We start from the raw sequence: 23,045 nt of genomic DNA, 5'->3' as shown, positions 1-23,045 counted from the left end.
TATTGTGGGGAAAGATGTCAAAAAATATTATATTTTCTAAAATCATAGCTTATTTTCCTGCTGACTAAGCCTTGTGTGTATACATTAGTAGTATTCCAAGTGCATTGGATAAGGGAATAAACATTAAATAGAAAACTCAAAGCAGAAACCATGGTAAGAATTTAAAGCACTATTTCCACTGTGCCAGTGTTGTAGTCAGGTTCATATTACTGGCAGAAATCACCCAACCAAGAGCAGCTTGAGGGAAAAAAAAAAGAGTATTTTTTTTTTTTACAAACTAGAGGGGAAGCTCCATGATGGCAGGGAAAATCAATGACATGTGCAAAGGGTGGACATCACTCCCTGGCCAGCATCAGGTGGACAACAGCAACAGGAGAGTGTGCCAAACACTGGCAAGGGGAAACTGGCTATAATACCCATAAGCCCACCCCCATAAATATACTCTATCAGCTGTGAACCTAGCATTCAGAATACCTAAGTTAATTGGTGGGCACCTGAGTCAGACCAACACATCCCCCCTAACCCCCCATAAGCTGTTAACTATACATGATATAAAATACAATTTATTCAGTCCAACTTTAAATGTCCCCATAGGTTTATGAATCCTAGTGATGCCCAAACATACCCATATTCAAAGGCCTTTTAACTGAGCCATAATACAAAAAAGAAAAGAAAGAAAGAAAAAAGCACAGAATAAACACTCACATTGAAGAAGGTAACATTGGGAATAACAAAGAAATACTCAAACAATACAAGACTTAAAACAACCAGGGAAAACATCAAACTCTGTAACTCCAAATCCAACAACTCTAGTCAGTGACAAATCACCAAGTCTGATAATTCCAACTAGCAATAAATCTCTAGAGTTCTACTTCTACCCCTCCAGCCAGGCTACTCACAGTCCTGGTAAACTTCATCTGGGGCCAGCAGCTTGCCTTAGCAGCCAGCTCATGTTCCCTGCATCTCCACTGAAATCCACAGTTCACCCACTTGCCTTTACTGGGTCTCCATGCAGGCATCCAGCAAACTTGTTTCACACTGCGCATGGATATTTCTAAAACACATGACCATGTTGCACATTCTATGACCCTCTCTTTCATGCATTTATTTTACTCCACAATATCAGGTAGCATGCCAGTTTGTTAGTCCATGGGGGAACAAAGCAGACTTTGAGCAATAGGACACTACTTGAGCACTCAGGACCTTTCAAAAGACTCTACATTATTCTTGTTGCCCAGTGCAGGTCAGCAGGTCCAATCTCAAAGGTTGTAACCTCATATAATTGCAACTGAAGTGGCATCAGTTTCCACCCAAAGATTTTATTTATATGCCATATGCCTCTACTCATACCAGTCCATTTCTACACAAAGAAATCCTACACAAATTCTCAGGACATGGGCATAACAGCAAGCCACACACAAAAACTGCTTCTAGCCCAGTCCAAGTAAAGCTATATCTCACCTTCCTAAGCCAAACCTTACAGTCCATAGTTCTTACTGCATTCATGTCTTTCAACTATGATCAGAATAGCCCATCAAGCTGTACTTACAGCACTATAAGGTGTCTCTTAGGCCAAGATTTCAAATACTTCCACTTTGCTTGTGAAAATCAGCTCTAAAACGCCAAAGCCACAGTCAGGTGTCTAGAAGCAATCCCACTCTTCTGGTACCAACTATACTGTTGCAGTCAGGTTTGCATTGTTGGGAAAAATCACCTGACCATGAACAACTTGTGGGGAAAAAAAAGAAGTGTACTTTGGCTTACAGTCTCGAAGAGAAGCTCCATGATGGCAGGGGGAAACAATGATATGAGCAGAGGGCAGACCTCACCCCTGGCCAACATCAGGTGGAAAACAGCAACAGGAGAGTGTGACAAACACTGGCAATGGGAAACTGGATATAATATCCATAAGCCTGTCCCCAACAGTACACTACATCCAGGAGACATCAATTCCCAAATCTCTATCCACTGGGAGCCTAGCATTCAGAACATCTAAGTTATGGGGGATACCTGAATCAAACCACCACAACCAGGATCATCTTATATAAACTTTATATAAATATATACAAGATGTCTTGTGCATTTTAGTTGTTAATAGTATACAGACAATGAATGGAATGCTGCTAAATATTACTAAGAAAAACAAAATAATTAAGTTTTACTTAAATTTGGTAGGTGCTTTGATGATTTCAGTTTTTACTCTTAGAAAAAGAAGTTAAGATGGGCTGGAGAGATGGTGCAGCGGATAAGTGCTTGCCTGTGAAGCCTAAGGACCCCAGTTCGAGGCTCGGTTCCCCAGGTCCCACGTTAGCCAGATGCACAAGGGGGCACACGCATCTGGAGTTCATTTTCAGAGGCTGGAAGCCCTGGCGTGCCCATTCTCTCTCTCTCCCTCTACCTGTCTTTCTGTCTGTGTCTGTCGCTCTCAAATAAATAAATAAAAAATTTTAAAAAAAGAAGCTAAGATGGCCAGAGTTGTGCATGTGATTATAACATGATTTTAGAGATATAATGTAACATCTTGATTATACCAGAGCATTAGGTTTATACCTGAAACATGGCCTTTCTCATCAGAGAATGACCAGGGGCATGTCAAGTTAGTATTCTTGTGCTTCCTTAGCTCATGCCTCATAATGTATATTTTCTTTAGATGGCTATGGTTAAATGAATGCATTCTATAAATATGTAACAATTGATAGGCATTAGTCCCCCAATATTCAAGTATTCATGCATAGAAAAAATAAAATAAAATAAAAAGGAAAAAAATGAGCTGAGTTATGTAAAACAATTTTTTTTTAAATTTAATTTATTAGTTTTCTTTTCAGTAAATACAGGCAGTTTGGTACCATTATTTAGGCTCATCTGTGATCTACCCCCTCCCATTAGACCCTCCTTATTATTGAAAATGGGTCGTGCATTGTGGAGTTAGCCCCCAGTTATTAGTATGATAAATGTCTCTGAAAATCATGACCCAACATGTAACTCTGACATTCTTTCCGCCCCCTCTTCCGCAAGATTTCCCTGAGCCATGTTGGGTTCATTTTTGGTCTGCTTCAGTGCTGAGGTGTTGGGGGCCTCTGAGGCTCTGGCTCTCTGATTTGGTAGGAGTTGATTTTTCTCTGTGTTGGTCTCCTTCCCCTTTGTGCTGGTATCCGGTTCACAGGAAAACATCACCCTTGCTTATTTCGCCAGTTGTCCTTAGTTTCAGTTGGGCCCCTTCTGAGGTATGTTGGGGCAGCTCTCTTCTTAATTAACTAAATTCCAACTAATAAATTAGTCTATATTTTAGTCCTTCCCAAATTCCTATGTTGAAGTCTATTCCAGAAAATAGTCATAGTAGGAGGGGAAGACTTTTGAGGTGATTAAATGGGATCACCATTTTCATAAGAAGGACCCCAGAGATATGCTTAGCACTGTCTGTAATGGGAGGTTTGAGTAAGAAGACAGCTAGACAAACTTGGGGTACTCATAAGATATTCGATTAGGTGATACCTTGATATTGGTGTTTTTATCTCCCAGAGCTGAGAGAAAAGAAGACTATGTATATATATATATATATATATATATATATATATATATATATATATATATATATATATATATAAAATTTTTAGTAATATAGTAGTACAGCATGAAGTAGGACAAAAAACACTTTTTTTGTATTGGATTTAATGTGAACTAATTCTGTTCACCCCGCACCCTTTGGTTCCATGATGTTTATCCTAGTTAAACAATAGCACAATTTCAAAGTCTAGAATCTTTAGCACAAATTCAAATTTCTCTTGCAATTCCCCCATGCATGCTTCTGTAATAAACAATATCTGTCTCTCAATTCACTTTCAGCCACCTGAGATCAGCTCTTTTTTTTTTTTTTTTGAGAGCAGTTCAAAGTGAAACAGAGTAGAAGAAAGATGCCCTGATTTTACAGTTGTTATTTATTTTTCTTCTACTATGGATTACGTATTCTCTAGCTAATACTCAATTTTTCATGTCTTTGACTTTTTTAAAATTTTTCTATTCCCACCACCTAGAATGTGAGCATATGAAATTTCCTAGTAATTAACAATGGATATATTTATATATTTGTTCAGCTCTATAGAAGTATAAGTGTGAATAAATGGTATTCTAGTCATTAAAAAAAATGAATTGGGAGATGGGAGTGGTGGTGCACAGCTTTAATCCCAGCACTCAGGAGACAGAGGTAGGAGGCTTGCTGTGAGCTTGAGGCCCACCTGAGACTACATAGTGATTTTCAGTTGAGCCTGGATTAGGATAAGATCCTACCTTTACATACAAAAAAAAAAAAAAAGGAAAAGTTGATGAGATTTGTGGCTCAATTATATTATAGTTTCTGATTGTTAATCATTCTATATAGAGCATCTGCTAATCTGTATTCATCATCTAATTCAATTTGTAATTAAATATGGTAGGAATAGTGTGCTTCATATTGTGGTTAAGAAAAAATATCACAAAACATATGTTTTCATGATAGTAATGATCATATTCAAAGTGCACATTATCACAAAAATAATTCTTCCTGATTGAAAAGATATGACATTAGTACACTGCAGTATACTACTTATAAACCCAGGAATCTTGAAGATAAGAAGAGTTATGATGTAACTTCAGAGGGAATCTCACATGTAAAATATGGATAAGGATAAAGGATAAGCATCTAATTGTATAACCTGATCACAGGCATACTAGTAATATCCATTATATATACACATAAATACATATTATCTATAACCTGTGTCTGAGAATATCTATCAGTGAGTCTAGAAGATCGGAGTAGACTGGTGGAGAGTCAATAAGGATTCTTGTCTGAATGGATTTTACTAAAATACTTAAAATAAAGACAGTATTTTATTTTGTGAAAGTCCTGATGGAAAACCAATCTTTATGTAAGATAGAACCAAAATTGATGGAGCTAGTTAACTGTAAATTTGTAATATTAAGAGAGAAGTAATATGGGCATAATATTAGGATTTTTAATTAAATACATTTTTGGCCTAATTTTCTGCATAAATTTTTAAATCTTAAGTGAAAAAGTTTGTAAATAAATATTAAATTATATATTCTCTAAGCTCTGAAAAAAAAAATCAAAGCACACTTACAAGGTTGAACGCCAATTAGAAATTATGCATCTCTTCTGTAAATGTCTACTCAGGGCAGCATGCACTATCAAACACATAGGACTGAATTTCCATCACAGGAGCATGAGAGGAAATGTTGAGCCCTGGGAAACATCTCTGACTGGTCAAGAAAACAACAAAGAAGCAGGTTCTGTTGGAGTTGTTTCAGAGTCAGAAGAAATTTGATTCTCAGGTATTTGGAGCAGGGAGAACACATAGCAGAGGAGAAAAGTCAATGATTCTAAGAAAATTTCAATAATTCGTTAATTAGTATCATATTAAATTTTCAATATTTTACTTACATTAAACTTGAGACAGAAAATGGAAATTAAACCCATATACTCTAATTTTACTAAACTAATTAAGAATTACCAAAATAAAATTAAAAATACAAAATAGAGTTTAAACCAGTTTTTTACTACTACCAAGTATAAATGAAATCTTGGATTCAGTACCTAGGGGAGAGAGAGAGGTGGCATGGAGAAAATGATGATAAACCTTGATAAGTAAAATTTCCTTATATCATAATCAAGAACAAAATCTAAATGAGCTAACCTCAGATGGTATAAGGATAAGTTATGAAAGTATAACAGTGACAAACTTGACAATTTAAATAGTTCCATAGTTACTCAAGCCAATACATTATTTTTAGTTTTGCCAGATTATCAGTAATATTTGTCAAAGCATATTACATGCAACTTTAGACTTAGCCAACCAAAATTGAACAGCCCTGAATTAAAGGTAATAAAATAGATTATGCTACTATTTTTCCACCAAAGCAAGTTTTATTTTTTCACCATCAAGAAAAATATGGAAGCTCTTCCAGTTAAGATGGCAGCATAGGTACCACGCCAAAGAAGCCTAGGGGGGAATAAAAGACCAAAAAAACTCAGCAAAATGCACACTTTTACTAAAAAGTGAGGTGTATAAGAAATTGAAGCAGCAGCGGAGAAGTAGAAGAGATCCAGAGCATCCAGAGCCCGTACAGGCCGGCAAAAGCTCATCTGGCAGCTCTGCCAACCGCGGTGGCAGCAGCGCAACAGAAAGCGGCCAGGCTCGGCTCCAGCCACAGGAAAAGCCAGGTGCAGGAGCTTCCCCTCACACTGGAGCTCACCACAACTCAGGAAATGGGAAGGGAGAGTGGCAGTGAGCAACGGAGGAGCAGACTGCTAGGTAGAAGAACATGTGGAACAACAAGAGAACCAGAGAAGCTGCAGCTCCCTCCCCTCCCCCACTGCCTGAGCCCAGCTCCAGCGAACAGAGCAGTGGTCCTGGACCCGGCAAAGCCAACTTGAGCCAACAGCGGGACCCAAGCAGGAGCAGAGTTTGGCAGCAACATCAATGGCTCCAGCAACAGTAACAGTGGCCCCAGTAGTAGCAGCTCCAGTCACGGCAGCAGCAACAGCCCCAGGAGCTGCAGCAGCGGCAGACACAGCAGCAGCAGACCCAGGAGCGTCAGCAACGGCAGATTCTGCAGCAGCAGCTTTAGTGGCAGCAGTGGCAGTGGACACAGCAGCAGCAGCTTCAGCAGCAGTGGTGGATCCAGCAGTGGCAGCTACAGCAGCAGCAGAGGCAGCAGCAGTGGTGGGCCCAGCAGCAGCAGCTTCAGCAGCAGCGGGCAAAAACCCAGCATCGGCAGCTTTAGCAGCAGCAGTTCCAGCAGCAGGGGTGCTGATCTGCAGGGCCACACTTGCCAGGCTCGGTTTGCACAACAGGAAAAGCCAGTGCCCAGCTCCAGAAATCAGAACAGCAGCCCAACGACCCAGGCAGCAACTTGACTGAGACCAAAATCATCCAAGGTAACTGGGATTGCACCAGGGAAGGGTCCAAATTGGTTGCAGGCTGACGTGGATCCCTCAACAGACCAGAAATCTGAACCTCTTTGTTGATAGAGGATCTGGTCATTGTAATAACTACTCTTGTATACATACTTGGGGCTGTTTTTGATTGAATGTGTACAGTGTTTAGTTAAACTTTAGAACCTACCTGTATTTTATTCCACTCAGGCTGCTTAAATACTCCCAGGCAGGGAAACTCAACCCCTAGGAACATCTTTGTAGATACTTTGAGAGTCTTCAGAGCCACAGCTAACACCTTAAGCTCCTTCCCTGAAAATATAGAACATCAAATCAATTGATACAGCTAAGAATACCCAGCTAGCTAGAAAATCGAAGCATTAACTTAATCCAAGATGCAAAAATATATACATTATAATACAAGAAACACGAAAAAGCAAGATGATATAAATCCACCTAAAAGTATTAATGCATCAGAAATATCCTCCAGTGAGAACGAGTTAGAGGAAATGCCTGAGAAAGAGTTCAAAAGAATGATTATAAATATGTTCAAAGAGGTCAAAGAACAAATCAAAAGAATCAAAGAAGGAATCGAAGAGGAAATCAAAGGAATCAAAGAAGATGCAGGACACCAATTTAATGAAATAAGGAAGGCAATAAAGACATAAATAAGAAAATACAAATAATAAAGAAAAACCAGTCAGAATTACTAGCAATGAAGAACACAGTTAATGAAATAAAAAACTCTGTAGAAAATCTCACCAGTAGGATGGATGAGGGAGAGGACAGAATATCTAAGGTAGAAGACCAGGTGGCAGATCTAATACAGGCCAACAAAGAGAAAGACAAACTTATAGAAAAGTATGAGTGGGAATTTCAAGTTATTCGGGACACTATGAAAAGATCCAATATAAGAATTCAGGGCATAGTAGAAGGAGAAGAATTCCATTCCAAAGGCATAGTAGGCATCTTCAACAAAAACATAGAAGACAACTTCCCCCAAATTGGGAAAGAGGTGCCAATGCAGATACAGGAAGCCTTTAGAACCCCAGCCAGACAAAACCTGGAAAGAAACTCTCCTCGCCATATTATAATCAAACTTCCAAACACACACACCAAAGAAAAAATATTGAAAGTAGTTAGAGAGAAAAATCAAGTTACCTACAAAAGCAAGCCCATCAGGATTACAGCAGATTACTTAAGTCAAACTTTAAAAGCCCGAAGGGCTTGGAGTGATATATTCCAAGTTCTGAAAGATAACAACTGTCAACCAAGCTTACTTTATCGTGCAAAGAATCCATTCAAATAGACGGATAAATAAGGACATTCCATGACAAAAGCAGGTTAAAGGAGTATTTGAAGACAAAACCAGCTCTACAGAAAATACTTGATAGAATCCTCCATGCTGAAGAAAAGGAAAAGCACACATATAAGGAAGCTAGAAAAACAAGCAATACTCAAATACTAGTTAACACAAGAGAGCACAGGTAGAACCGGAACCACCAAACAAAAAAAAAAAGGCAAATATAAATACACACCTTTCAATAATATCTCTTAATATCAATGGCCTCAATACCCCAACAAAAAAACATAGGTTTGCAGACTGGGTTAAAAAGCAGGATCCTACAATTTGTTGTCTCCAAGAAACTCACCTTTCTACAAAGGATAGACATTATCTTAGGGTGAAAGGTTGGAAGACAGTCTTTCAAGCAAATGGGCCTAGAAAACAAGCAGGGGTTGCTATCCTAATATCGGACAAGGTAGACTTTAGTCCAACGTTACTCAAGAAAGATAAGGAAGGTCACTATATATTGATTAAGGGCACACTCCAACAGGAGGACATTACAATCCTAAACATATAGGCACCTAACATGGGGGCTCCCAAATTCATCAAACAAACACTATTAGAACTAAGGTCACAGATAACACCAAACACAGTGGTGGTGGGTGGCTTTAACACCCCACTCTTATCAATTGACAGGTAATCCTGGGAAAAAATAAACAGAGAGGCATCTGGACTAAATGAGGTCATAGAAGGAATGGACCTAACAGATACATACAGGACATTTCATCCAAAGGCTGCAGAAAATACATTCTTTTCAGCGGCACATGGAACATTATCTAAAATAGACCATATATTAGGACACAAAGCAAATCTTAACAAATTCAGGAAAATTGAAATAATTCCTTGCATTCTATCAGACCACAATGGAATTGAATGACAAATCAGTAGCAAGAAAGGCTGTAGAGCATACACAAAATCATGGAAACTAAACAAAACAGTACTAAATGATGAATGGGTCAATGAAGAAATCAAGAAGGAAATCAAAAAATGTATAGAGTCAAATGATAAAGAGAACACAACATACCAAAATCTCTTAGACACAATGAAGGCAGTTCTAAGAGGTAAGTTTATAGCCTTAAGTGCCTATATTAAGAAATTAGAAAGGTCGCAAGTCAATGACATAATGCTTCACCTTAAATCCTTGGAAAAAGAAGAACAAGACAAACCAAAAATCAGTAGACGGGAAGAAATAATAAAAATGAGGGCAGAAATTAATGAAATGGAAACAAACAAACAAACTAAAAATAATCCAAAGAATTTATGAAACAAAGAGTTGGTTCTTTGAAAGGATAAACAAGATTGATAAACCCTTAGCAAATCTGACCAAAAGAAAGAAGAGACACAAATTAATAAACTCAGAGATGAACAAGGTAACATCACAACAGATTCCAGAGAAATTCAAAATATCATAGGGACATACTATAAAAGCATATACTCCACGAAGTATGAAAATCTGAAAGAAATGGATGATTTCCTTGATTTATATGACCTACCTAAATTAAATCAGAAGGAGATTAAACACTTAAATAGACCTATAACAGACATGGAGATCCGAACAGTTATCAATAATCTCCCAACTACAAAAAGCCCAGGCCCAGATGGATTCACTGCTGAATTTTACCAGACCTTTAAGGAAGAGCTAACACTATTGCTTCTTAAACTTTTCCAGGAAAGAGAAAAAGAAGGAATACTACCAAATTCCTTCTATGAGGCCAGCATCACCCTGATACCAAAACCAGGAAAAGATAGAACAAGAAAAGAAAATTACATACCAATCTCCCTCATGAACATAGATGCAATAATTCTCAACAAAATATTGGCAAACAGAATACAAGAGTATATCAAAAAGATCATTCACCCTGACCAAGTAGGCTTTATTCCAGAGATGCAGGGATGGCTCAAAATACGCAAATCTACAAATTTAACACATTACATAAACGGGTTGAAGGACAAAAATCACATGATCATCTCATTAGACGCAGAGAAAGCATTTGACAAATCCAACATCCCTTCATGATAAAAGTCCTACAGAGACTGGGAATAGAAGGAACAATCCTCAATATAATAAAGGGTATTTATGACAAGCCTACAGGCAACATATTACTAAATGGGGAAAAACTGGAAGCTTTTCCACTAAAATCAGGAACAAGACAAGGGTGTCCACTGTCCCCACTTTAATTTATTATAGTTCTGGAAGTCTTAGCCATAGCAACAAGGCAAGAGACACACATAAACGGGATACAAATTGGAAAGGAAGAGATCAAGTTATCATTATTTGCAGATGACATGATTCTATACATAAAGGACCCTAAAGACTCTACTAGCAAACTGATAGAGCTGATCAAAACCTACAGCAATGTAGCAGGATACAAAATAAATACACAGAAATCAGTAGCCTTCATATATGCTAACCACAAACACACAGAGGATGAAATCAGAGAATCACTCCCATTCACAGTTGCATCAAAGAAAATAAAGTATCTTGGAATAAACCTAACCAAGGAAGTAAAGAATCTCTACAATGAGAACTTTAAAACATTCATGAGAGAAATTACAGAAGACACTAGAAAGTGGAGAAACATCCCTTGTTCCTGGATTGGAAGAATCAATATTGTGAAAATGGCAATCTGACCTAAAGCAATCTACACATTTAATGCAATCCTTATCAAAATTCCAAAGGCTTTCTTCATGGAAATAGAAAAAACAATCCAAAAATTCATTTGGAATCACAAAAAAACCTCAAATATTCAAATAATACTGAACAACAAAAATATGGCTGGTGGTATCACCAAACCTGATTTTAACCTATACTACAGAGCCATAGTAACAAAAACAGCACGGTACTGGCACAAAAACAGACATGTAGATCAGTGGAACAGAATAGAGGACCCAGATGTAAGCCCAAGTAGCTATAGCCACCTGATATTTGATGAAAATGCCAAAAATACTCATTGGAGAAGAGACAGCCTCTTCAGCAAATGGTGTTGGGAAAACTGGATATATATCTGCAGAAGGATGAAAATAGATTCTTCTCTCTCGCCACGCACAAGAATTAAGTCCAAATGGATTAAAGACCTTAACATCAGACCGAAAACTCTGAAACTGCTAGAGGAAAAATTAGGGGAAAGCCTTCAAAATGTTGGTCTTGGCAAAGACTTTCTGAATACAACCCCACTTGCTCAGGCAATAAAACCACAGATTAATCATTGGGACCTCATGAAATTATAAAGATTTTGCACTGCAAAGGACACAGTGAAAAAAGCAAAGAGGCAACCTACAGAATGGGAAAAAATCTTCCCCAGCTATATATCTGATAGAGGATTAACATCTAGGATATACAAAGAACTCAAAAAGTTAAATAAGAAGGAATCAAACAAGCCAATCAAAAAATGGGCTATGGAGCTCAATAGAGCATTCTCAAAGGAAGAAATACAAATGGCATATAAGCATCTAAAAAAATGTTCTATGTCACTAGTCATCAGGGAAATGCTGATTACAACTACATTGAGATTCCATCTCACTCCTGTCAGATTTTCCACCATCATGAAAACAAATGTTCGTAAATGTTGGCGGGGATGTGGAAAAAGAGGAACCCTTCTACACTGCTGGTGGGAATGCAATCTGATCCAGCCATTGTGGAAATCAGTGTGATGGTTCCTAAAACAGCTAAAGATTGATCTACCATATGATCCAGCTATAGCACTCCTAGGAATATATCCAAAGGACTCATCTCATTTCCTTAGAATTACATGCTCTACCATGTTTATTGCTGCTCAAATTATAATAGCTGGTAAATGGAACCAGCCTAGATGTGCCTCAACTGATGATTGGACAATGAAGATGTGGCACATTTATACAATGGAGTTCTACTCAGTGGTAAAGAAAAATAAAGTTATGAAATTTGCAGAAAAATGGATGGACTTGGAAAGGATTATACTAAGTGAGGTAACTCAGGCCCAGAAAGCCAAGCGCCACATGTTCTCTCTCATATGTGGATCCTAGCTACAGATGATTGGGCTTCTGTGTGAGAAGGAAAATACTTGGTAGCAGAGGCCAGTAAGTTAAAAAGGAGACATAAAGGGAAGAGAAAGGAAGGGAGGGGGACTCTTAATAGGTTGATATTGTATATATGTAATTATGATTGTAATGGGGAGGTAATATGATGGAGAATGGTATTTCAAAGGGGAAAGTGTGGGGGTGGGGAAGGAGGGAATTACCATGGGATATTTTTTTATAATCATGGAATATGTTAATAAAATTTAAAAAAGAAAAATATGGGCATAATTTATTATTTCTCTGTAATTCATTTACTAGATCTTTGTCTTGGCCTACTGGGAGATAATACCTTGGGATCCCTTCATTTCAATATCCTGAGTTTTCTTGATAAGAAGATTAGGCAACCCATAATTTAGGCACATGACTTGACTCCTGCTGCTTGAGTTTGTACACTGTTATAAAATAGTATCTGAGCATGCCAGGAAGGCCAACAATGTGATCAGAAGATAAAACCTTTAAGTAACATCATTCCAACCCCTGTGAAGGAGAAGAGATTGGAAACTGAGTTTAGCCATGTGTGAAATGATATAAACTGACTACATGATAAACCATCTCTCCATATCTAAAATCAGTGAGTTTATTTTTAATCAATCATACCTTGGTTTTCTGGGACAGTGACACCTTCTGAGGATATGAAAGCTTCATGTGTGACAGCCTCATGATTGTGATAGCATATGATACTTCATTTAGCTGGACTTGACTATCACACTTTATAATAAAACTTTAATCACAAGTATGAGTCTTTTTGGGTTTCTGTGAGTCCAGCTAGAACAATACCAACTTAAAGTCTGTTACACAGAGCATGGACATTTGGCTGGTCCAAGAGTAGGAGATGCCAGAAGCCTGGACCTTTCAGCTCCTGTCAGAATTCAAGAGAGAACTATTTACCCTGGGACGTCTGAGCTAATTCTGCATCACTGTTGTCAGAACCACACTGCCAGCAGCCAGTTTCTAATTGGCCACCCTGTTTGAATCCTGACACTTTGCATTCACACCTTGCAAGCTTGTCTCCAAAATTACATTCCAACAGACATTTGTGGGAGTGTACAAGGGGATCATCCAATCCAGTGAAACCTTCTAGTGACAACAATCCTTTGTAACAATGGACTGAAACCTCATAACCAAAAGAATTGAGTTGAGTTGGCATTAGATTCCTGCCTTTGGGAAACAATGTGAGGTAAGTAATGTTTGTTAAGCTGCTTATGTTTGTAATCCGTTATTATGTGGTAAAAGATAATTTATAAGCAAAATACTATGTACTTTTTTTTTGCTTTCAGTTATGTTAGTTGCTTGTGTTTCTGCACAACATTTCTGAGAAGTATTTGAGGAGCCAAGGAGAGACTTCCATTGTGACAGCAATTGGAAGCCTTCCTGCATGAAAGAAGGTAGTAAAAGAGAATCATCTGCACCAACTTGACCTGATAATCTTCTTCAGTGTCTGTGAAATCTACAATATTATGTTATTGAAATGACATGTTTTAATTTCTTTAGAGAAAATAATATATACCATAGTATTTATTTTCATTGTAAAATTTAAAAAAACAAATTAAATGAGGTATAAATCAATGATAGCCAGCCACTAAAATAAAGTATTATTGTATATAAGTTAATATCCAAAGTAATACTATGTAATTAATGTTTGAATTTAAGGTCTTTATCATCTTTGGTATTTTTGAGAAGAAGTTATTTATTTACAAGGAGAGAGATAGGGAAAGGGAGAAGGGGAGAGAATCAGTAGGTCAGGGACTTTTGCCACTGCAAATATTCTCCAGATGCATGTGTCAATTTCTGATCTGGCTTTACCTAGGATTAGGCTTTGCAAGCAAGTGCCTTCAACTCCTAAGCCATCTCTACAGCCTTGGTATATATTAATCAAGGGGGTAATTTAAAAGTTAAAATTCTCATGGTCCACATATCTGAATTTCATTAACAAATCTGTTTAAATTCAGGATAATGTAGTTACTATCATTTTTTACTTAGTTGGTATATAAAGTTAATATCTAAACTAATTTGTATAGTTACATATTTTTACATCATAATCATATGATTTATCCCTTTGTTTTATTGAGTTTTCTTTTCTTTTTTATATTTATCAATTTATTTATGAGAGAGAGAGGCAGATAGAGAGAGAATGGATATGTCAGTGACTCTAGCCACTGCAAATGAACTCCAACTACATGTGCCACCTAATGCATCTGGCTTTATGTGGGTACTGGGGAACTAAATCTGGTTCCTTAGGCTTCACAAGAAATGCCTTAGTCACTAAGTCATCTCTCCAGCTCTGAAGTTCTCATTCTTACTCTGCAAATCTAATTTCCTTGGTCATTCTTCATAAAACCCTAAACAGGTAAGAAATTATACATGGTCTTACATATGAAGAGCATTTCAAACTTATACCAGCTTATATAATTTTCTTAATTAAAACATTAAATTTTCATAATACAAACATTTATGTCTTGGATTTCAATTAAAATATTTAAATGAGGTTGGAATGTCTTAATGTATAGCACAATTAACCAACTTTATTTTGCTATACTATGTATTTATATTTATCTGATTTTCAATCAGCACCATGGTATATCTTGAAGGTTTTCCTTAATTTAACTAAATGAACTTTGTTGTGTGTTTTTTAGTTTCTAATACTTCTATCTGAAGCTATAAATACCTTTGCATTTTCTTATGCATTTTTGAACATGAACATGGTATGTACTCAAAAGCACTTTCAAATGCATTTAAGCAATTCTTTAGTCAGGTCATTTATTGCTTTTGGTGTCCTATTAGATGCCACTATGAAAGGAAATCCATTATTGTTATTGTATTGAGAATAACTTTATTTGTAATAGTGAAAGCAACAGTTATCCACATGCCTTTAAAATATGTGAATGATTATAAACATTGTGGGACATGGTTATTATTGAATATTACTGATGATACAAGAGGAGAAATAGAGCTACTTATGGATTGAAAAGTGCATGTAATATTGGATCCCATTTTATATTGTTCTTGAAATGATACCACTGTAGACTAATAAGCACAGAATATTAGGAATCATGTACAAGAAGGAGAATATAATGGTGGGAGGCAAACATATATTTATGAAAGATCAAAATAAAGGATTTTCTCAAAAAAGGGCTTCTGTCATGAGTGGCACATATAGGGCAATTCAGTTGTTCTATGTGCAGAATTGACATCAAGAGATTTCAGAAACATAATTCATTGGTACATGGGCAGATGGTGATCATTGGTTCTGGTGCCCTACTTTGTGAATTTGAAATAGAAGTGTTGTCATAGCTTGTAATGTATCCTTTTAATTACAGGACTTGGGAATGTCGCTGTGAGGGCACCCTGACACTATGTAGTGAATTCCAGGTCATCCTGAGCTAGAGTAAGACCCTACCTTGAAGAAAAATAAAAGAAAGAAAGAAAAAAAGGCGGGGGGGAGCCAGACATGGTGGTACATGCCTTTAATCCCAGCACTTGGGAGGCAGAGGGAGGAAGATGGCAATAAATTTGAGACCACCCTGAGATTACATAGTAAAGTCCAGGTCAGCCTGGGCTACAATGAGACCCTATCTCAAAAACCAAAAGAAAGAAAGAAAGAATTTTCTCACATATAACAGTATCCTGTATCTTGACAATTAAATGTCACCATAGCAGATTATTTTTTCATAAAACACTAAGGGTATGCAAAAAAATAATATTTTATCAATTGCAAATGAGTGTATTATATACATATATATATAATTTTAAAATAAAAGGATGAATTTAATGAAAAGATAAGTGAATTATCCATGTGGAAGACTAGTTCTTGCTAAGGCAATTAAGATATGATTTTCCATTTTTATTAATTAATTTATTTGCAAACAGTGACAGACAGAGAGAGATATAGCAAAAGAGAAGGAGAGAGAAATGGTGTTCTGGGACCTCGAGCCACTGAAAATTAACTCCAGATGTATGCACCATTGTGCATATCTGGCTTTACTTGAGTGCTAGGGAATCAGACATGGGTACTTAGGCTCTGCAGGCAAGAGAATTCACCACCAAACTATCTCTCCAGCCCAAAACTATGATTCTTAAATTGTTAGAGCAAAGGTTCCCTATATGAGTGAGTAAAACTGCTCCCTGAAGGCATTAATTATTAACCAAGAATTCCAGTGCCAGAAATAAGCTACCTGAGTTGTTGGATGCTCTAAAGATCCTTCAACTATGGTTATGCTAACTGGACAATATATCAATCTGCTACTATGTTTACTTGATTTTTTTTTCACACAGACTAAAATTGCACAAATATTCAATCACAAAATTTCCTTACTGTAAAGATCAATTCATAATTGGTCAAATTGGTAAGAAAAGTGACTACTTTGTGCTCAGCCTCAAACAGAACATCTAAAATACCCCATCTGAGGCTCCAATAGCCATGAGTAAAAGTAAGTGGAAAATAATCTAAGAGTAGAAGGATGGAAAAGAGGTCTGCAGAAGCCTTTGATTGGTCTATGACATGATCATTGCACTCATGAATCCACAATAGCTATGGTTTCCAACACAAGCCTATCATGCATGAAACTCAGAACTCCCATTTTACCTAGTGAAAGTTGATGGTAGAAGAGGGAAAGTTAATTATTGGTATTGCCACTGGAAACTTGCCCATTTAACAGTAAATAACCTTCCACATATGATCAGGCAAGCAATTCAAATTTAACATAAGATGCTTAAAATGACATGAAAATTTCCAAACTTTATTTTTTAAACATTTACATCAACCATAAAACAGTACAAAAATAGATATCCTCACATGAGGAATCTGATTTCACAAACTTTTGAGTTACAGGATGACTTGACAATGTCACAGGATTTTTGACAAATCGATCAAGGGAACCTTATATAAAAAATACCACAAACTCAAGAATATGCATGCAAAATTTATCATTTTGTGTACTTCACGGCATTTCCAATGTGGCTTCTGTTACTCATGGAGTGTGACATCCAAAAACTTTGTTGAAGTAAATGTGGGAGAAACAGCTCACATGAAAAGAAGACTGTTCCACTTCATCTTTCTATAGGAAGATCAATGACAAACATACAGGTAGATGATAGATTGATGGATAAATATGTTGCAGTCAGGTTGTATTGCTGGTAGAAATTGTTGGGCCCTAAAAGGCCCTGGCATGAGGCCTAGTGGAACTTCCTGAGCCTAGCTAATGTTTGGTGACCTGTCTCTGGCCAGCTAGGACTCAGCAAGACACCTAATGGCTTTTGGCCTGCCACTTTCACGTGGCAATTGTAATTACCATTTCAATAGTTAAAGTTTACTATTGGCCCTTACCTCTTCTGCCATCCTAAAATCCCCGCCTTCGTCCCCAACATGATATAGGCAACTGCTCAGAGTAATAAAGCGAGTTGTTTCTGTAAGTTCCTGCATCGAAAAGACCCCCGACTCAGTTTGATTTTGCTCCAGTGGCCAGGAGAGGTTACTGAGTCGTCCAACGCTCATCATCCCCTCAACTCCTAAGGAGGAACCAGCAGGCCTGGTCCTTCCCTCGGCACTACCTGAGCATGAAGGAGCCCCACTTCTGGCACCTAATGTGTGGCTCTGGGACCCTGACAAACTAGTGCACCCTGTGAGAGGCAGTTGTTGAGGAGGTAATCGGTGTGTGTGGGTGAGCATACCCTCACGAGTTATGAGGCAGTCTTCATATTTAGTGCACTAAACTTTGCTTCTACAACCTATACTTACTTGTCAACATCTCTTCATTCTCTTTCTCCTTCCCTTCACTTTCATTTCGCAGACAAGCTGCATCTGCAGCTTTTGTACAACATGTTTACCTATCTTTTGGATCCTTGCAGTTTTATTATACTCGTGTGTATGTGGGTTGCTATTTTCCTAGTTTTATGGACATCTCTCTGTCAACTTTATAATAAGGGACTGTCTACCTCTAAATCCAATCCTGCCTTAGAATCTCTCAGGGCACTCCTAAATAGTAGAGGGCTTAATTTGACTGATAATAAGGCTCAACAGACCTGGGATTGCCTTTTCAAACTGGCGCCATGGCTGCCAGAAAGAAATCTCTTTGATTGGAACTCGTGGGATAGGGTAGAGGCCCTTGTTTGTCAGGCACATGTGGAGAAGGGTCAAATACTCCCCTCAGGGGTTCTCCCTACAATCTCGGCCCTCAAGGACTGCTTCCCTCCAAGACCAACCAAACATAAGCAAAAGACAGAAGGAAAAGATAATATACAGCCTGATCCGGCTACTCCTCCTAGAGATACAGCTATAAAAACTCCGAAAGAGGATACATCTTTATACTCCTCACTCTATCCCTTTGAGAGTGCTCCCTGGCCTTCTGTGGGACCTCCCCCACCTCCTCCATTGACTAGCCCTTTCTGGACCCCCTCGGCCCCGCCTTCATATTCAGCTGCCAAGACCCCCTCGGCTCCTCCTTCATATTCAGCTGCCAAGCTGCCAGAAAATAAAGCTACTTTTTTATTTCCTGTCAATATAAATCCTGGGGGCAATCACCCTGCTGCTTGGTATCTGTGGGAAGCTCAGGACCTTAAGGAGCTTAAAAAAGCAGTCTCTGAGGATGGACCCAACTCTCCTTGGGCTGAGACCCTATTACAGGGACTTGCCCATCAACCTTGTACAACCCAAGATTGGAAAAATATAGTCAGGGCTGTCTTGTCGGGTCCCCTATACCTTAAGTGGTGTGCCTATTTTAAAGATGAGTGCCGGGCTGGAGAGATGGCTTAGCGGTTAAGCGCTTGCCTGTGAAGCCTAAGGACCCCGGTTCAAGGCTCGGTTCCCCAGGTCCCACGTTAGCCAGATGCACAAGGGGGCGCACGCGTCTGGAGTTCGTTTGCAGTGGCTGGAAGCCCTGGCGCGCCCATTCTCTCTCTCTCTGTCTCTTCCTCTTTCTGTCTCTGTCACTTTCAAATAAATAAATAAAAATAAACCAAAAAAAAAAAATTTAAAGATGAGTGCCATGCACAGGTAGAACGAAACCAAAATCAACAGCCCCCTGTGCCAATAACTTTTGGGATGCTCTCTGGTATCTCTGATCAATATGCTACAGGCACTCAACAGGCAGCTATACCTGACCCGTATAGGGACCAGGTCAAGGCACTGGGCTTGGTGGCAAGGAAAAGGCTTGATGAGGGACCTCTGAAACCCTCCTTATGAGTATTACTCAAAAGTCATCTGAGGACTTGGCCACATTTATGGATAGGGTGGAAAAAAGTCTCCAAAGAAAATTTCCTCCAGGGGCATTACAAGATCAATGTACTAAAATGTTGGTCTGGGAAGGGATGATGGCTGATCCCCGCCTCGCCTGTGCGGGTCTCAAGGACAACTCCATGAGTAGATGGATTGTAGCCACCAAGGATGTTGGCACTATCTCCCATCAGGCTAGGGCCATGGCTGCTGCCCTTCAGGAAAATAAACAGGGAGATTTAGTGATAAGACTTGCGCATTACAGTTAAATCCTAAAAACTCAACATGTTTCAGGTGTGGGGACATGGGTCACTTTAAAAAGGAGTATCCCAACAAGACAAAGCCTCCCCTGCCCTCTGGGGGGATGACCAACGCCCCTCACACATGCTACCCTAAATGCAATAAGGGGTTTCATTGGGCTAGGGACTGCAAGTCGAAATTTAACATACAGGTAACTTCGTTGGAACTGGGAGACTGGCATAAGGGCTGACTATGTCCTGCTGCCCAGGTCTAAAAAGAGTTTAATCAAATTTAAATTTGTAATAGACTGATATGCTTAGCTAGAGATACTGGATTAAAAATTTTAAGATTTGTTGTTTCTTTCTTTTGGTTTTTCAAGAAAGGATTTCACTCTAACCCAGGCTACCCTGAAATTCCCTATGAAGCCTCAGGGTGGCCTAAAACTCATAGTAATCCTCCTACCTCTGCCCCCCAACTGCTGGGATTAAAGGCGTACACCACCACACCTGGCTGAGACTTATGATTTTAATCTAAAACACCTCAAGCAAGTTACAGGCACTGAGACTAATTTTAGTTTATGATGGTTCAGTTTACATTGTTTTAGTCTCTCCTTGCTATGCCTTATACCAGTTAAAAATGTTTACTCCGTGCCTTTATATACTAGAATTGTTTAACCTGTTTAATTTTACAAATCTTACTATCTTAAATTAGTCAAGACTGTGGAGACCTTTAAAATTAAACTGAGTACAATTTATAATATATGATAGTTATAAATCTATTGGGAGCCAGGGACAAAATTTGGTAATTTAAGTAGATGGTCCCTCTCCTGGCAGCTTGTGCCTGACCTTCCCCTACTGGGAAATGGCTGGGAAATGGCAGGCAATCCACCTTCTAGGAGACTGCCATGTGGCCCCTTGTACTGACCCAGGTGGGGACAGGGGAGACGTCCACCATCTTGTGGTGACTGGGCTCCCTGACTTTTCCCATGCCTACTGGGCATTGGCACATGCCGAAAAAAAAAAAAAAATCTAAACATGTCATTAGTTATATGCTTCAATGTTTCACCACTCTTGGGCAGCCTGATCAAATTAAAACAAATAATGGCCCCTACAACGTAAGCAAGGCCTTTGTAAATTTTCTCCAGACCTGGAAAATCTCACATTCCACAGGCATCCCATATAACCCCTGGGGCCAGGCTATTATTAAAAGATATAATCATGGGCTGGAGAGATGGCTTAGCGGTTAAGTGCTTGCCTGTAGAGCCTAAGGACCCAGATTCAAGGCTTGACTCCCCAGGACCCAAGTTAGCCAGATGCATGAGGGGCACATGTGTCTGGAATTTTTTCAGTAGCTAAAGGCCCTACACACCCATTCTCTCTCCCTCTCTCTATCTGCCTCTTCCTCTGTCACTCTCAAATAAATAAATAAATAATTTTAAAAAAGATATAATCAAACTCTCAAGTCTCAATTACAAAGACAAAAGGGGGAATCCTTACCCCCACACGACCAACTATAAAGGGCCTTATTTACCCTAAATATTTTAATTTTTTCTAACAATTTATAATGTGTGATGGTTATAAATCTATTGGGCTCCAGGGGTAGAATATGATAATTTAAATAAATGGCCCCCAATATATTCAATTGTTTATCTTAATGTGTGATGGTGGGTTTCAGATTTCAATCTAAAGATATAGAAAGTGTGCCTAACAGGAGTTCCTAAAGTATGATGTGGCTTTTGGCTTTAGGTTTATACTTTTAATGTCTACCTATCCATCATACTCACAGTTTAAAGTAGTTCCTGAGAAAGTTCAAACTGTACCTCCCTTTAAGATCTTGGGCTTGATCTTTACCATAGATACATACATAGATACCTGATGCTCTATATACTAGTGTTAAAAGTTAAAACTCGTTTGGAGTGTCATGTAGATTTTCAATGGATTTGTGTTACTTCTAAAAAATATAATAACAGTTAACAGCATTGGGAAAATACATTTAAGAGATATTTGGCACAATGATAATATTTCCTTAGATCTGATTCAGTTATATTCAGAGATTTTGTCTTTACAAAATAATCATCTTACTTTTGATGCAGCTAAAGCTACTGATGACTTAATATTTGCTTTTAAGTCTGCCTTGCCTAGATGAAATTCTTTCACTTCTTGGATAGGAAGCTTTACTGCTACAGGTATTTGTCTTTTGCTCATTCTGTGTCTGCTGCCCATACTCATTAAATGCCTTTTAAGATCCTTTATGGATATTTGTACAGAAATACATGGAATACAGCTATGGACCTGACCCCGGCTTCCTGAGACATTATCTTAAAGCCCCTGCAGAGGCTGGTAGTCAAAGACACATAAGATTCTCTCGAGTTAGGTCAACCTAAGATAGGGCATGAATGATGGAATTCATGTACCGATGATGGGTAAGGCCTCAATATCATAGAGAACAACCTAAGACAGAAACAGTCTTTCTGCACCGAGGCCTGGAGGAGCCTGGTTCATTAAAAATAATAAACAAAAAAGGGGGAATTGTCGGGAGCCATTTTGGCTGGACTTGTATGCATAGCTCTGGGCTCTCCGCAGCAACACTTTAGCAAAACAATAGCAAGGTTTTAGAAAAACTATAGCACCTACAGTAAGGAAGATTATGTATATTCAGTGTCAGAAAGTCCTTCCAGCAGCAAGACATTAGCAACTACATGTAAGCAAGATTATGAATATTCAGAGTCAAAGCCATTTGGCTGGCCTTAATAGTCTTTTGTACTGAGAAGTAATTAAAATACAAAAACTCTATAACAGAAAGGAATTTTTTGATAGAAACTTGTGTAAAGCTCATAAATTTTTTGTCCATGGGAAAACTTTGTAAAAAGTAAAAGACCCATTTGGGTACCAGCGAGAGACCTAAAATATTTGTCCCAACAAGGGGACACTAACTATCACTTCTCTATGGATTGTACCACCCCTGATGACTGTTCCTAAAATGGTCCTTTACCTTGCTAAATTAAATAACTCCCTCCCTTGCAGAGGATTGCTGGCTTTGCCTCCGATCTGGGCCTCTCTGGCTAATTACAGTACAGTTGTCCATACAACCTTAAAAAACTGCTCAGGCACCTTCACCATCCCAGTCTAGCTTTTCCCAATGTTTCCTCTGGGCATTTGGGCCCCACCCTCCCCTAATAATTCCAGTATAGATGTGAGATACATTCATCCTTCCTTCTGTACTTTTAACACAACTGAGCACAGGGCTCAATGCTGCCCGCCTTCTGG

General features: G+C 38.5%; 1 non-coding gene and 1 pseudogene across 1 annotated transcript; one reads left to right on the top strand and one right to left on the bottom strand.

Moving 5' to 3' along the window:
* The window catches only part of LOC101596656, a 117,852-nt pseudogene that overhangs the window by 55,411 nt on the left and 39,396 nt on the right, over nucleotides 1–23,045 (bottom strand).
* Nucleotides 15,457–15,590, top strand: LOC123462650. Its single transcript, XR_006638434.1, has one exon. It is a non-coding gene; the product is annotated as a U11 spliceosomal RNA (small nuclear RNA).

This window comes from Jaculus jaculus, chromosome 7, assembly GCF_020740685.1.
Source record: "Jaculus jaculus isolate mJacJac1 chromosome 7, mJacJac1.mat.Y.cur, whole genome shotgun sequence".
NCBI lineage: Eukaryota > Metazoa > Chordata > Mammalia > Rodentia > Dipodidae > Jaculus > Jaculus jaculus.
This window is presented reverse-complemented; position numbering and strand designations above follow the sequence as displayed.